Consider the following 15,809-nt stretch of genomic DNA (forward strand, 5'->3'; position numbering starts at 1 on the left):
GAGTTGAATGAACCATGATCGGAGGAGGTTGGAGCTCGACTGTAGTGGACGCTTCGACCTGAGAAGCCAGATCCGCAACTGGGCTCGTAGCAGCTGGAGCTGATGGAGGAGATGTCTTCTCAGTCCTCTTGAGGACCTTGGTGGGTCAGTCAGACTTCTGTGACCCCCTCAGGCACTTGCTCCTCTGGGCTCCCTCGCCACTAGCGAGCACAGTGTCAAGGTCGGAATCCATATCACCTGCACAATTACACTGCATTATGAGATATTCCAAGACAAAAATGTTAGCATGATGTAGACAGGCAAAGAATAAAAAGACAAGTAGAGAGAAATCTAACTGGAACTCTCCCCCGAGCTCGTGCTCGGCGACCACGCAATTCCCCCATCTTCAGAGGAGGCGGGGGGAGTACCTTCCCTATAAGTTGAAGTCAACCTCGAAAGGTCTCTATAGTCGTTTGTCCCGTATTGAACGGCTATTCTGTTCCATACCTCGTTCAGACTATACATAGTGTCATACTTCCCGAGCCAACTATCGAACCTATGAACCCTCTCATCTACCTAAGACCATACATAAAAATGGTCCCTATCATCCTTACACAACACTAATCTATAGGGCTTATGATTAAGTAATGAGGGAGACCACAAATCTGAGCTAAGGATGTACCCCGATTGCGTGCTCCTGCGACGTTGAACTAGGGACGGCGGCTTAGCATTTTGCCTCGGAGGAAGGCTGCCAGTTGGGATAGGCACAAACTCCCACTTGGTATATTTTTTGTTGGACCAATCAAACGTGGACTGATCCTTCTCCAGGAGACCACAGGCTCGGAGTTTGTCTTCATGAAGGAGATAGGAGAGGGACCTCCTGTCGTAGGGAAGTTGGAGCAAAGCCTCCCTATGCTCTTTCATTTCCTTGGTGGGAGTGGGACGACGGTAGTTGGCTGGAAAAATTAACATATTATGACTAAGCGCAAGATTAGACAAAACTCGAGCTCAAAAAGAAGAAATTTTTTAGGTACTTACGAATTTTCCTGAACGAGAAGTGTTTGGAAGAATCCAAGCCATCCGTCCAAAAGAAAGCCTTCTTGAAGTCTAGGGGATGGTTGGGTAGATCCTCAAAGATTTTCTTCTCTTTGGGATAGGTCGAGAGGTAATAGAAACCGTCTCCTCCCCGAGCTCGGGAGGGATTGCTTTTCAAACAAAAGAGATACAGGATCTCCTTTGGTGAAGGTCCTACCCACTTTAGCTCGTGGTAAAGTGACCTCAGGGCGGACAAAACCCTATACGAATTGGTGTTGAGCTGGAAAGGGGCGAGCCCAACAAAGTCCGTGAAGTCCTTGAAAAAGGACTTTAAGGGTAGTAAAGCCCCTGCCCTCATGTGTTCCTGGCTCCAAGCCGCATACTTCAGCTTGTTGTCAGGGTTCCCATCTCTAGGGGCACGACAACTTCGCTCGTTGGATAACGGAGCTCGACACCTCAGCGAGCCCGATAATCCAATGTTGTGAAGGGCCAAGATGTCGGAGATCTGCCCTAATGAAGAAATCGAGCTGCAGTAGTGCACGGCCTCAAAAAACTCTCTCTTCTAGGTGGGGATGGAAGTTGGCTGCGAGGTAGAAGGGGGGTTTGATGGTTCTCCCATTAGTGAAAATTGAAGGTCCCCCAGCTTGAAGGCGATTATCAGTCCAAGAGTGGGATCGATGGGAATTGGCCTGGGCTCGAAGTCTGGATTCGGGTATACGGCGACCCTAAGTCTCTTCCTTTTTCCCTCCTCGACCTCGTCGATTTGGCGCCGAAAATGATCTCGGGTGTCTTCTTTCTCGCGCCTTAGTTGGTGCTCCCGAATCAAACACTGGTTCTGGGTGAAAGGTGATTCCGGGCTCGGAGCCTTTGGTGAATAAGGAATTGCGAGCTTTGACCCCCACTGCTTTTTCGAGTTCTGCGACATCTAGCAAGAGAAAAAAGGGTGAGGGCCAGGCGAACAAGTAGTTAAGAATGAAAATCAGAATGATCTAAGCTCGAATAATCGATGCTACAAGGAAAATTCGGTCCAAAAGACGAGGCCAAACTCGGAGCGTACATTCTACGAAAAGAAAGGAAGGTGGATTTATTTTTGAAGATCCTGATATTTCAGGGGAAAATGTTGGTAGTTACTCAAAAAGTGATATTTTTGGGAAACGTGCAATTTATAAAAATCTAATTATGTAACCAATATCTTTGTGTGCAAGTTATGTCATCTGAAATTCAAAAACTCAGTAAGAGAATCATTTTTGGGCATTCTACGCATGATCTGGGTTTGAAACTCGTGATATCAGAATTTAAGACTAATATTTGCAAAAACAATCTAATGTGCAAAACTAGTGAAGGGATTAATAGTACAACAATACAAACATGCATGAAAAATATACGACATACGAAGCTATGAACAGAGACTTACACAATGCAGTCGGCGAACATAGAGAGATTGATGAACGAATGAGCAGTTGCAAAAACGATCTCACGGAGTCGAAGAGGCCAACGTTGCTCTGTCTTCTGGGCTTGGAGAACATGCAAGAACTGGGTAAAATTTTCTGGTTTTTTCTTCTTTTCTCTCTACGAAAGCTTGAACATGAAAATAAAATGGGGAAGATGAGTGGAGACATATTTATAGACTCGTGGGAATGTAAAAATCTGAATTAATCTAGGCCATTGGCCAGATTCTGTATCAGATCCGACAGCCAGGGACTTATGACATGATAGTACCATAAAGAGTGGCAGGCGGAGGAACGTGGGTAGGTTTCCAAGGTACTCAAGTACTTTCATTGGCCAATGCCTGGTTGACGCACACACTCAAGTAATTTTGATGGTACAGTTTCCCAGGGGAGCAGTTCAAAAGTTTCTTTCTCATAGGATTCGAATTGATACTTTTGAGGGGGCAAAATGTTACACCCAGATTTCGAGACAAGAGGTTATGACCCCGAAGACTGGGCTCGTCAAGCGTGAGCTCAAAATGTATGAAAACATTGTATGGCTCAGCTGTAAAATATCTAAAGTAAAAACGACCTCGAAGATGTGTAACATCGGGATACTTTCTGAGTTCGAAATAGCACGACGTTAGGATACATCAATTATCGATTGTCTTCGGATTAAACAGTTCGAGCTTGGGAAGTGCAAGCTCGAGTGTGATAGCTTCGACAGTGTCTATTCACTCCGAGCATATCTTGAAGTAGGATGGCAAGCTCGTAGCAGTACCATAAGTCTTGACAGCCACAAGGCCAATTGCAGATCTTGAAGACCCGATGGGTCACCTGGGATAGCCCGTTACGTATGAACATATTTATTGTTGTAAAATCCCAATATTTGAGGGATATTATTTAGTCTGTTATCCATTCCCGATTCTTATGGGACGTTTCCGTGTATATAGGAGATATTACATTTAATGTCATTATTTAAATTGATATACAAAATATCTTCCTGAAATATGTGGGAATGAACTCTGTAACCTCCCCTATAAATAGAGGAGGAATGACCACTTGTAAATGATCGATTTCTTTTGGCTAGAGAAAAAGCTCTGGGTAATTCATCTCTGAAGAATTTCCAGAAATCTCTAAGTCTTAATAACATAGACTCGTGGACTAGGTAGAATTAACTGCTGAACCACGTAAAAATCCTCTTGTCTTTCTTCATTATTCATTCTCTTCATAGTTTACGTTGTTTAATTTCTCAGAGATTTAAGTTGACGAAAAATGGCGTCAACATAGCCAATTACCCATTTGGACCCTTTTTTTTAAGATTAACTTGTAGACTTTGTGTTTTGTCAAAAGGTTAAAAATATGAATATATAGTTAGATTATTTGAACCACGTGCATTTGGTTGACTACCCATTTAGATCATTTATTATTAAATACTAACATTTGAATCTCATATTTTCTCAAAAGGTTAAAAATAAAAATTGATAGATTATTTGTTATTATTATATATATTTAATTGACATCTATTAGAATTATTATTAAAATAAAAATGAGAAAAAAGATAAAATGGATAGAGTTTTTTCCTTAATTAATCAATAACCATAAATTAGAAAAGTAAAATAAAAATGTGAAAAATTAACGTTTATTTAAATTTATATAATTTAACTAACAAACAATATTAATAATAATTGTCATAATAATATTCTTTTTAATTCATAATATATTCCTTATTATAAAAAAAAAATTGTGCTTTCACATCAACCTTTGTATCTTTTGTTGTTGATGGAATGTCCACTAAATTACAATCTAGATTTATTTACTATAGTGAAAACAAATAAAAAATCCAAACAATACCATTAGTAATATCATTTGTCACAAGCTTAAGAAAATATCAAATGAGATAAAAATACAATTATTAATATTGATGATTGATGACAATAATTTTAATATTTTGTACAACTATTCACTTTTGAATAAAAAGCGTAATTATAATATAATAAGAGATTAGATACATAGAGGACCAAAATTTAAACACTACTAATACCAATACATAGTTAGCTAATTAATTTTGAAGATACGAATATACTTTTTTCAATACATATAGTCAACAATATCACAACACCATGATTCACATTCAATTTCTTCTGCTTCCAAAAAAAATGAAAGAAAAATACCAAAATCTATAAATCAACCATAAATAAATATACATATATTGCACAATCACTAAGTTCTCTCTATATTTGTAAGGTGCATAAAACTTACTTTTTGAGATATATTGCAAGAAGATTAAAAAAAAAAAAAAAGAGAGAGAAATTAGAGTAGAGTAAGATGTGAGATTAATTGAGAATGTTTATAATATATATAAAATCATAAAGAGATATTTATATATAATTTTATTAATTTAAATAATTTCTTGTGAATATCTTATTTAAATTTAAACTAATGTGTAACTAAATTAATTTTTTTAAAAATAAACATGTTAATGTGGATTGTGTGATGTTTCTTTTCTTTTCTTTTTTTATAAAAATAAAATTGCGTTTTCTTTAAAAAGAAAAAAGAAAAAAAAAGAAGACTTTAGGTGTACTGAAATAAAGACTCATGTTATAATATTATCTATAACATGAGATATTTATATATAATATTATTAATTTAAATAAATAACTTGTAAATATTTTATTTAAATTTAAACTAATATACAACTAAAATGAATAAAAAATTAAATTAAAGAATGTTGACGCCGTTTTTCGTCAACTTGAAATGTAGAGCATGTAAACACTAAATAGTTATGGCTAGAAAAATACGATAAAACAAGATGGAGTTTTACGTGGTTCAGTAGTTAACTCTGCCTGGTCCACGAGTCTTTGTTCTTAGAATTTAGGAAATTTCTGGAAATTCTTCAGAGATGAATTCTCCAGAGTTTCTCTCAAGATCACAAAATTTTGGTTCTTTACAAAGGTACAGGACTTCTTTATTTATAGAGGAAGTCTTGTGATACTATCCCACACGTTTCTGGGAGGTTATCCTTTACATTAATAAATTTAATGGCTTTAAAAGCCTATAATTCCTATATACAAGGAAACGTCCCCTGAAGACAAGGGGGCGTATAACTGACTAATAAATATCCCTTTATTATAGGGGAGTTACAACAATAAATGTAGACTAATAAATATCCAAGTGACTCACTAAGATGTTCGAAGTCAACAACCAACATCGTCAGCAGCGTACCAGCCCAGGTCTCTGAGTGACTTTTGAGTTGTATTATTTTCTCCAAGACCACATAGTTTCGAGCTAATACTTATGTCAGGCTCGGAACTTTTGATCCGAGGCCACCCGAGAATAGACGTACTCTGATGTATGTCTTTTGAACTTGTAGGGACTTCGAGGCTATCCATCTTCGAGGTTGCCACCCGCTTTGTAGGTTCGGCGCCTAGGTTTCGAACATGTATTCTAGATATTGCGAGCTCACACCTGACAAATCCAGCTTTCGAGATCACAATTCTCAAGGCTCGAAATCTGGGTGTAACATTTTTCCCCCTCAAAAGTATTTGTTCGAATCCTATGAGAAGGAAACTTTTGAACTACTTTCCTCGGGAACTGCACCATCACACATGTTCGAGTATGGAAACGTGCCAGTTAGGTATTGCTCACTCAAGGTACTCGAGTACCTTGGAAACGTGCCCATGATCATTCGCCTGCCACCTTTTCGGCGCCATCTTGTCATTTGTCCCTGAGCGTCAGATTTGATAAGAACCCTGACCAATGGCTCGGATTAATCTCCTTTTTTCACCTCTGATTGTCTATATATAAGGCCTTAGCCATCTTCCTCATTTTATTTTAACGTTCATCAGAGGAAAAAAGAAAAGAGAAAGGAAAAACCAGAGGCTATCCCAGAAAGCTTCTTGATTTTGCATGTTTTCCCAGCCAAAGAAGCAAAAGACCACCAGCTTGCTCGAGACCGTGGGATTATACTTGCAGCCTCTTCTTCAATCAAAGATTTCTCTGCAATCGTCATCTTTATTGCGTAAGTATCTGATATATACATATATATATACATTTTTTATCAGTTTCTGGCTTTGCTATTTATTTTTTTTTTTAGTTCCTGGGAATGCGCTGGTTCATCTTGTAGTTTGGACGTACTAGGACGCTTTGACCAATAGGTATTTAGGTTTTACTGGTTCTAAATCCAATTTATATGTAGAAAAAATCCAAACACGGTTTCTTTTTCCTGGGTTTTGAAAATTTAAAAGACGTATCTTGCACACCAAGATATTGGGTACAAAATCTTAGTTTTAAAGAATGCACAATACTCAAGAATACCATTTTTGAACAACCGCCACCTTTATCCCTGATATTTCGGGATTCTCAAAAATTAGATCCATTTCGCTCCTCTTTTTTCGTAGAATACACATTCTGACCCTTAATCGGGTTTCCAGGATCGAGCTCGTCTCGTACCCAAGCACTTCCGAGCTTGTTTCACCAAGCTCGCTATTCTTGATTCCCTGCATGCATGGCCCTCACCATTTTTTCTTTCTCGCTAGATGTCACAGAATCTGGAAAGACGGTGGGGGTCGCTGCTTGCCATCCCGTATTGGTCAAAAACTCCGAGCCCAGAATCGTTGTTTGCTTGGAACCAACGTCTGATTCGTGAATACGATCTCGCTCGCGAACAAGAAGAAACCCGAGCTCACTACTATAGCCAAATTGTCGAGGTCATAGAGAAGAAAAGAAGGATTCTCTGAGAAGCTCTTTACCCGGAGACTGGCTCTGGGCCTAGACCGATCCCGCTCGACCCTAAACTCAAAGTGACAGTTGCCTTCAAACCAGGTGCCTTGCAATTTTCACTAATGGGGGAGCCTTCTACCTCGCAGCCAAGGAGGGAGTTTTTTTAGGCCGAGCACTATTGGAGCTCAGTTACCTCGCTAGGTCAGATAAACAATATCTTGGCCTTTCATGGTATAAGACTGTCAGGCTCGTTAAGGTGTCGAGCCCCTACTTCCAGCGAGCGAAGCTGCTACGCTCCAGGAGATGAAAATCCTGACAACAAGCTGAGGTATGCGGATTGGAGCCAGGAGCATATGAAGGCAGGAGCGATACTGCCTTTGAAGTCTTTCTTCAAGGACTTCACAGACTTTGTTGGGTTGGCTCCATTCCAGCTCAACACTAATTCATACAGGGTTATGTCTGTCCTGAGGTCGATATACCACGAGCTGAAGTTGGAAGGACCGAGGCCAGAGGAGATCCTGTATCTTTTCTGCTTGAAAAGCAATCCCTCCCGAGCTTGGGGAGGAGATGGCTTCTATTATCTTTCGAGCTACCCGAAGGAGAAAAAGATGTTTGAGGATCTTCCCAATCATCCTCCTGATTTTAAGAAGGCCTTCTTCTGGACGGATGGCCTATCTCCGTCACTATGCTATTCGTTCAGACGGATCCGTAAGTACCCCACCTCCTTTATCTCTGTGCTTGAACTTTTGTCTATAGGCTTGTACTTAGTTGAAATGTATTGAATTTTCCAGCCAACTATCTTCGTCCCACTCCTTCTGACGAGATGAAGGAGCGTAGGGAGACCCTGCTCCAACTCCCTTATGCCAGAAGATCGCTTTCATACCTTTTGGAGGAAGGTAAACTTCGAGCCTGCGGGCTTTTGGGAGGTGGCCAGTCCACCTCGGACTGGTCCAACAAAAAATATGACCGCTGGGAGCTCGTGCCCCTGCCAACAGGCATCCTCCCCCCGAGGAGAGAGGTGAGGCCCCCGCCTCCAGTTCACCGAAGGAGCCCGCAATCAGGGAACGAGGCCAACGATGAAGCCTCGAGCTCGGGCTCGGATGATCAAGGTACAGTCATCCTAAGCTCGAAAATGTGGTCCCCCACCTTGTTAAAGAACAAACCTGATAGGCTAGTTCTGTGCGAGGACGATAGGAACCACTTTTATGTGTGGACTTGGGTAGATGAACGGGTTCATAGGTTCGATAGCTGGCTCGGGCAATACGATACTATGTATAGCCTGAATGAGGTATGGAATGGAATAGCCGTCCAATACGAGACCAATGACTATAGGGACCTTTCAAGGTTGACGTACACATATAGGGAAGGTACTCCCCCTGCCTCTTCTGAAGATGGGGGAATTTCATGGTCTCCGAGCTCAAGCTCGAAGGAGAGTTCCAGTTAGGTTTTTCTCCACTTGTTTTTCTTTATATATCTTCTACGTTTGTTAGCACCATGCTAAACCTTGATTGCAACTGTGTAGGTGCTATGGACTCCGACCTTGACGTCATGCTCTTCAGTGGCGATGGAGCTCAAAAGAGTAAGTGCCCGAGAGGCTCGCGGAGGTTAGACCGACCCTCTAAAATCCCCAAGCACACTGAGAAGACCCCATCGGCTCCAACTGCTGCGAGCACAGCCGAGGACCCAAATGCCCAAGTCGACGCATCTGTCTCAACCGCACCTACCATGCTTCCTCCAGCCACAACTCTTCCAACACTCGGCCAACCCCCGAAGAAACCCTCAATCTCCAAGTCACTCCTACCGTCGGCCCGACCTCATATTGATGAGTTCGTGCTCGATAGTACCGTATGGGCCCACGGAGCCGTAATTGGTTCGGATGTCCTTTCTCGGGTGGGTCAGAGTCTTTCAGGATTCGACGTTGATCACTGGGAGTTTGTGAATAAAGCCCGAGACTGCAATACTCTTTATGATAAGAGTATTGAACTTACTACCGTGGTAATTTTCGTAACTTACCTTTAATTGCTTATATCTTGGCTTATGTTCTAATTCAATCTCTTTGTGTTTCAGGTCCTTGTCGTCTCGGCTCAGCTTAATTATAAGCTGACCAATGAGGTGCATACGAGCATGTCTCTGGCCCAGGAGTCGAGGGATCTCCAGCTTAAAACGGCTGATGAACTCAAGGACTTGAAGGTAGAGCTTGAAAAGGTGAAGGCTCGTCTTGCAGATCTGGAGAAAGCTAATGCCAAGCTCGAGGAGGAGAAGGCTGCCACTTTCGAGATAATCGAAAATGAAAAGGCCTGCCTCCTTAACGAGTTCAAAGAGAAGAAAGACAAAGCAGTCGATCAAGCCATGTACAAGATCTGGGCTAACAATGCTGACCTCGATACTAGCTTCCTAGGTCCTCTTGAGGCGAAGCTCGTAGATCAGTGGAATGCTCGGCTTGAGGCGGAGGAGGCTGCTCGGGAGGCCGCTAAGGAGGCTGCTCAGAAGGATAGTCATGCTATTCGTCCTGAGGAGTCTAGTGCTGCTGGTGCTGAGAAGGCCAAGGAAACTACTCCTTCTTGAATCTCACCTCGGGGCTGCGTCCCTTTATTTTTGTAACTGCTTTAATTTATGCCCGTAGGGCTGAAACAATTTCTTTTTCTTTTCTTTTAATACATATGCTTTACATTTCTTGGTTTGAAATATTTTACACATTTTATATTAAAGAATCGCATATGTTTGTTTATTCGCACAAACATAGTTTGGATTTAGGCTCGAGGTTCAATGCATTCATGCATAGTTTGCTCGAATTATCCGCTTCCGATCTTGTTATTCGTCAAGGTCGGATATTACTTTAACCATGAACCTGAAAGTACTTGTATGGTGTGTAATGCGAATGGTTTAGTTATATCTTATTTTTTAGTTACTTTTTCTCGTCCTCGATTATCTCTCCGAGGTTATGAGTTCGAAACTTATTTTTTATAAGATACTCCAACCTCGATCTCGACTTAACTCGAAGTGGGTTTATGTTCCAACTTATCGTCGATTAGTTTTAGCTGGTTTGCTCCAAACCTATTAAGGTTGTGATTAGTTTGTAATCCATACACTTATATGTTTTTGATAATTCGGTTATATCCAAATTACCTTAGCTCGCGCATCTGATTATATCCAAACACTTATATGTTTTTGATAATTTGGTTATATCCAAATTACCTTAGCTCGCGCATCTGGTTATATCCAAACACTTATATGTTTTTGATAATTTGGTTATATCCAAATTACCTTAGCTCGCGCATCTGGTTATATCCAAACACTTATCTCGCGTATATCTTAATTTATTTTTCAAGCTGGTGGTATTTATATATATACCAATGATGCCCCCTTAATATCCTATGAATGTGACCATAGGTTATTAGATTAAGAGAGATTGCAAAAATAAATCATGTCAGACGAAATAACTCTTTATTGATCAAATCCAAAAGTAGGCAAAACAGTACAAATAGACAAGCATGGTTACAGGCAACATCCTTCCTACACTATTGATAGTAAGGTCTTAGGTGTTCTCCATTCTATGCTCGCGATATTAAGCTCCCATCCAATCTCGCTAGCTTGTAGACACCGGATCGGATGACTGACTCAATCTGCTAGGTTCCTTTCCAATTTGGCCCGAGCACGCCAGCTGCTGGATCTCGTGTTGCCAAAAGTACACGCTTTAGCACCAAATCTCCCACACCAAACTTTCGATCTCGAACCCTCTTGTTGAAGTACCTGGTAGCTCGCTGTTGGTATGCAGCGTTCCTCAGCTGAGCTTCGTTTCTTCTTTCTTTGATTAAGTCAAAGTTTTCTTCGAGCTGAGTGTGGTTCGAGCTTTGGTCATAAGCGTGGGTTTGAATTGTAGGAATTTCTACCTCAATAGGCAACACAGCCTCACAACCGTATGCCAAAGAGAACGGGGTATGTCCCGTTGATGTTCGAGATGTATTCCTATATCCCCATAGGACTTGGGGCAATTCTTCGAGCCATCGTCCTTTTGCTTCCTCCAACTTTTTCTTTAGCGAACTCTTGAGAGTTTTGTTTACATCTTTGACCTGGCCATTCGCCTGGGGATGAGCTACTGACGAAAAACTCTTTATTATTCCATTTTTCTTGCAAAAGTTGGTGAACAAGTCGCTATTGAACTGGGTTCCGTTGTCGGATACGATTTTCCTCGGCATCCCATATCGGCATACAATAATGTTCTTTACCACGAAGTCAAGGACTTTCTTGGAAGTTATTGTTGCTAACGGTTTAGCTTCTGTCCACGTTGTGAAGTAATCTACGGCAACTACAACATACTTCACTCCGCCCTTGCTAGTTGGGAGAGAGCCTATGAGGTCGATTCCCCATACCGCAAATGGCCATGGGGAAGTCATCATGGTCAGCTCGGATGGTGGAGCTCGAGGAATCGTGGCAAACCGCTGGCATTTATCGCACTACTTTACATATTCGAAAGAATCCGATTTGATGGTAGGCCAGAAATAACCTTGGCGTATGATTTTCTTGGACAGGCTATGTCCCCTAGTATGGTCTCCACAAAACCCTTCATGAATTTCTTCAATGATCTTTTTGGCTTCGGGTGGAGTCACACACCAAAGTAATGGCATGGAATATCCCCTTCTATACAGCTTTCCATCCAAAATGGTGTAACGAGGAATTTGATACATTAATTTTCGAGCCTGGTTCCGATCTTTCGGAAGGATGCCGATCTCGAGATATTCGACTATCGGGGTCATCCAGGTAGGCTCGGAATCAATCATACACACATCTTCCTGCTCTGGCTTGTTAATGCTAGGCGCCGAGAGATTTTCTATTGGCACAAAATTTAGCTCATCATCCTCGGTGGAAGTAGCGAGCCGAGCTAAGGCATCTGCATTTGAGTTTTGCTCTCAGGGAACCTGTTCGATCGCATAAAACTCGAAATGTTCCAATGCGGATTTTTCCTTTTCTAAGTAAGTGGCCATTTTCGTGCCACGAGCCTGGTATTCTCCCAAAATTTGGTTAACCACAAGCTGGGAGTCGCTATAGCAATGTATTGCTTTAGCTTTGAGTTCTTTGGCTATACGGAGTCCCATCGGTAAAGCCTAGTATTCGGCCTCGTTATTCGATGCGTTGAAGTCGAATCTTAAGGCAGAATGAAATCTGCTTCCTGCGGGAGTAATCAAGATGACCCCTGCCCCTGATCCATTTTCATTAGATGACCCATCGACGTAAAGTTTCCACAGCTCGTGGGCCGGGGTTATAACTTCATCGTTGGTCATGCCAGTACACTCCACTATAAAATCCGCCAGGGCCTGTGCCCTAATGGTCGTCCTCGGTGGTAGGTGATCTCGAATTGCCCGAGTTCAACTGCCCATTTAAGAAGTTGACCTGAAGCTTCTGGCTTAGACAAGACTTGCCTTAGTGGTTGATCGGTTAATACATGGATGGGGTGCACCTGGAAGTAAGGTCGAAGCTTGCGAGATGAATGAATTAAGCTGAGAGCTAGCTTTTCCATCAAGGGGTATCTCGACTCTGCCCCCAGTAATCTTTTACTGATGTAATATACAGGCTTATGTACCTTTTCTTCTTCTCGCACGAGCACTGCACTTATTGCGTGTTCGGTAGTGGCAAGATATAAGTATAGTACTTCTCCCGTAATAGGTTTTGATAAGATGGGGGGTTCTGCGAGGTGCTTTTTAAGCTCCTGGAAGGCCAGGTCGCATTCTTCCATCCATTCAAATTTCTTGCTTCCCCTCAATAGGTTGAAAAACGGAAGACAACGGTCTGTAGATTTTGAGATAAACCTACTCAGTGCCGCCATCCTGGCGATCAAACTTTGGACATCTTTGTGTCTTCGAGGTGAGGGCATGTTGATTAAGGCCTGGATTTTGTCTGGGTTAGCTTCTATCCCACGAGCGCTTACAATGAAACCCAAGAATTTTCTTGATGATACCCCAAAGGAGCATTTATGAGGGTTAAGCTTCATGTTATACTTCTGGAGCACGGCAAAACATTCTTCGAGGTCATCAACATGGTTATCGTTAAGTTGAGACTTGACTAGCATGTCATCAACATAAACTTCCATGTTGTTCCCTATTTTCTCCGAAAACATCATGTTCACGAGTCGCTGGTATGTGGCCCCAGCATTTTTGAGCCCGAATGGCATGACGTTGTAAAAATATAGTCCTTTGTCTGTTATAAAACTCGTATGCTCTTGGTCGGGGGCATGCATGGGAATCTGGTTATATTCAGAATAGGCATCCATGAACGACATCAATCCATGCCCCGCCGTGGCATCCATGAGCTGGTCAATCCTCGGTAAGGGAAAATGTTCCTTCGGACAAGCTTTGTTGAGGTCCGAATAGTCAATGTAGGTTCGCCACGTCCCATTAGGCTTTGGGACGAGCACCGGATTGGCTACCCAATCAGGGTAAAAAGCATCCCTAATGAACCGGTTTGCTTTTAACCTGTCGACCTCCTCCTTTAGTGCCTTTTTTCTGTTGTCATCCAGTTGTCTTCGCTTTTGTTGCTTCGGTGGGAATCTTTTATCGATATTTAGTGTGTGGCTCGCTATGTTCGGACTTATTCCTACCATGTCCGAATGTGACCACGCGAAGACATCCTGGTTTTTCTTCAAGAAGCAAATTAATTGCTATTTAGTTTCCTTCTGGAGATGTTTCCTGACCTTTACTATTTTGGAAGGTTCTGACTCTTCGAGCTCTTCTAATGGTTCTAGGTCAGCTTTCTCCTCCACCCTTGGGTCGATCTCCTCATCTATCTCCAAGATCGTCCCATCTTTGTTTTGAATAATGACAAGTGTCTGTGCACTTGTCTGTTTCTTTCCTCTTAGGGAGATGCTATAGCATTCCCTCCCAGCCAACTGGTCTCCCTTCAATGTCCCGATGCCACTAGGAGTAGGGAACTTAATGGCCAGATGCCTCACAGAAGAGACTGCCCCCAGCCCTACTAGGGCGGGTCTTTCGAGCAGCACGTTGTAGGCCGAAGGCAGGTCTACTACCACAAACTCCATCATCTTGGTTGTTGAGACTGGGTAGTCTCCCAAGGTTACGGGGAGTTCAATGGATCCCATGCAAGCGGTCCCTTTTCCTGAAAAACCGTACAGTGTTGTCGCACATGCTTTCAGGTCGCGAAGAGTGAGTCCCATTTTCTCTAGAGTGGCTTTATAGAGGATGTTTACTGAGCTCCCATTGTCTATGAGAACTCGGTGAACTCTCTTATTTGCCAGCTGGAGAGTGATGACCAGTGGGTCATGGTGAGGAAACTGAACATGGGACGCGTCGTCCTCAGTGAAGGTTATTAGTTGGGATTCAATCTTTTGACTTTTTGGAGCTCTAGGTTCGGGTTCATAAGGAGACCCGTCCCCAGTTTTTAACTCGTTCACATATCTTTTTTGGGCATTTCCGCCCATGCCTGCGAGATGAGGCCCTCCCGAGATGGTTATCACGTCTTCTCCATCAATTGGAGGGGACCTATCTTCTTCCCTGGCTCGGGAATTGTTGTTTTGTGCAAGTTGTGGCGCAGCCGCCCTCTGGCCTGTAGACGCCTGATTAGTATTCTGGTTTTTGACATATTGTCTAAAGTAGCCTCTCGAGATCAATCCTTCGATCTCGTCCTTCAACTGTCGGCACTCATCAGTAGTGTGCCCGGTGTCTCTGTGAAATCGACAATATTTGCTGGAGTCCCTCTTGGACTTCTGATTTCTCATTGGGTCTGGACGTCTAAAGGGGACCTAGTGTTCATTAGCCAGGTATATGTTCTCTCGAGACTCGTTGAGCTCGGTGTACACTCTGTACACGGAGAAATATCTTTCCCCCTTCTTTTTCTTTCCTCCCTCGGCCTCGGGGTTACTCCCTTCGTTCTTCTTTCTCTTGGAAGGGTTTTCCGTAGCAGGCTTTGAGGCTGGTGGGTCTGCCGAGGTTAAGGCAGAGTTTACGTTTATCGTTGTAGTTACGGGCTGGGAGGTCATATTAAGTGTCGACCTCGCCTCCTCTACATTGACAAACCTCTGCGCTTGTTTGTTAAACTAGGTTAGGGACCTCACCGATTTTCTCTGCATGTCGTCCCAGAGAGCACTTGTAACGACCCCAAATTCGGTATTAAGGCTTAGGGCCTGGGATAGTGTGCCTGGAGGGCATAAAGGAATTATGTGTGTCTTTAATGAGTTTTATGCATGATTATGATTTAATGCACGTTATATGATTATGTGATTAATTTTGATGCATGACTATGTGAATTAGTATGCATGTAGACCTGATTGAGCATATTTGTAATTTGGCCATGTTGGGCATGACTATGTTGATACCTGTGATCTATGACACGAGACGATCCTAGAATGAGCGGGTTAGCGGAAAGTCAAAGCGGGAACCTGTACCAGGCTTGGGTTAAGCTTGGGGAGTTTAATTGAGAATCTGGGAATATATTTGATGATTAATCTGGTATTGGGTAGCGAGCGGGAATTATTAGGAACACTTGAGGAATTAGTGGGAATTTGGGTAATATGACTAAAATGCCCCTTTATGGACATAAAGGTTTAGAATTAGTAAGGGAGGGCATTTTGGTCATTAGGCTTGTAAGAGATAAAATAAAGAAGGTCTTTATACTTAGTGGATTTTGTAGAGAAAACCA

Source organism: Humulus lupulus, chromosome 3, assembly GCF_963169125.1.
Source record: "Humulus lupulus chromosome 3, drHumLupu1.1, whole genome shotgun sequence".
Taxonomy (NCBI): Eukaryota; Viridiplantae; Streptophyta; class Magnoliopsida; order Rosales; family Cannabaceae; genus Humulus; species Humulus lupulus.